This window comes from Mandrillus leucophaeus, unplaced genomic scaffold (assembly GCF_000951045.1).
Source record: "Mandrillus leucophaeus isolate KB7577 unplaced genomic scaffold, Mleu.le_1.0 Scaffold7, whole genome shotgun sequence".
NCBI classification, from domain to species: Eukaryota; Metazoa; Chordata; class Mammalia; order Primates; family Cercopithecidae; genus Mandrillus; species Mandrillus leucophaeus.
In genome coordinates, this window is record NW_012107585.1 from 6869457 (window position 1) to 6871189 (window position 1733).

The window sequence follows — 1733 nt, forward strand, 5'->3', positions numbered from 1 at the left end:
AAAAGAAAAAGAAAAAGAAAAAAAAAATTATGAGTAGGAACACTTAATGAATGGAAAGAGGAAAGTAATTTTACAAAATCCTAAGTAACAATCTTACTCTAAATTGGTAAGACTTTCAAGCCATTGATTCATTTATTAGATAACTCTGTGCTAAGCTCCTACTATATTTAGGGCACTGTTCTAGGTGCTGGGGACCAAAAGGGATGAATTTCTAAACCAGAAGTTGCAAACTGAAGTTGTAATCTAAACTAAATGTGGCTCATTAGATATATTTTATTTGCCTTGCATGGTGTTCACCAACACTTAAAAAATAGGATATTTCTGCCAACAAAGAACTACATTTCCAGCTTCACTTGAAAAATTAGAAAATTTGGTAACTTGATTTATTCCCAGATGGTAGCAACTGACTGGATATGCACAGCATTAGCTGCCTTTGGCCAGGCACAGTGGCTCACGCCTGTAATCCCAACATTTTGGGAGGCTAAGGCAGGCAGATCGCTTGAGGTCAGGAGTTCAAGACCAGCCTGGCCAACATGGTGAAACCTTGTCTCTACTGAAAATATAAAAACTAGCCAGGCATGGTGGCAGGTGCCTGTAATCCCAGCTACTCGGGAGGCTGAGGCAGGAGGATCAGTTGAACCAAGGAGCCAGAGGTTGTAGTGAGCTGAGATCATGCTACTGTACTCCAGCCTGGGCAACAGAGCAAAAACTCCATCTCAAAAATAAATAAATAAATAGGCTGAGGGTGGTGGCTCACACCTATAATCTCAGCACTTTGGGAGGCCAAGGTGAGTGGATCACTTTGAGGCCAGGAGTTCGACACATGCCTGGCCAACATGGTGAAACCCCGTCTCTACTAAAAATACAAAAATTAGCCGGGCATGATGGTGGGTGCCTGTAATCCCAGCTACTCTGGAGGCTGAGGCCGGAGGATGCCTTGAGCCCTGGAGTTCAAGGCTGCAGTGACCTATAATTACCACTGCACTCTAGCCTGGGCGACAGAGTGAGACTCTGTCTCATAAATAAATAAATAAGCCACCTTTATTTAGGGCATGCCGTTTCCAACTCACTACAATCGTCATCAATCATTATTGGGTTGTTTTGTTTTGTTTTGTTTCTTGGAGCCAGGGTCTCACTGTGTGGCCCAGGCTGGAGTGCAGTGGCATGATCACAGCTCACTGCAGCCTCCACCTCCTGCGCTCAAGTGATCCTCCCACCTCGGCCTCCCAAGTAGCTGGGACCACAGGCATGCACCACCACATGTGGCTAATTTTTAATTTTTTTGTAGAGATAGAGTCTCGCTGTGTTGTCCAGGCTGGTCTGTAACTCCTGGGCTCACAAAATCCTCCCACCTCCGTCTCCCAAAATGCTGGGATTACAGGTGCCAGCCATCCTGCCTGGCCTAGACTTTTCTCTTTGTACATATCTGATTTTAAGAATGTGAGTAGGCTGGGCGCCATGGCTCACACCTGTAATCCCAACACTTTGGGAGGCTGAGTCAGGTGGATCACCTGAGGTCAGGAGTTCGAGACCAGCCTGACCAACATAGTGAAACCTTTTCTACTAAAGATACAAAATTAGCCGGGCATGGTGGCGCATACCTGTAATCCCAGCTGCTTGGGAGGCTGAGGCAGGAGAATCGCTTGAACCCAGTAGGCGGAGAATGCAGTGAGCCAAGATCATGCCATCGCACTGCAGTCTAGGCAACAAGAGCGAAACTCCTTCTCAGAAAA

The 1733-nt window shown here is 46.2% G+C and overlaps 1 protein-coding gene across 1 annotated transcript in view; it reads right to left on the reverse strand.

The window, feature by feature from the left end:
* The window catches only part of ANAPC5 (anaphase promoting complex subunit 5), a 50857-nt gene that overhangs the window by 48894 nt on the left and 230 nt on the right, over positions 1-1733 (reverse strand). The window lies entirely within an intron of this gene.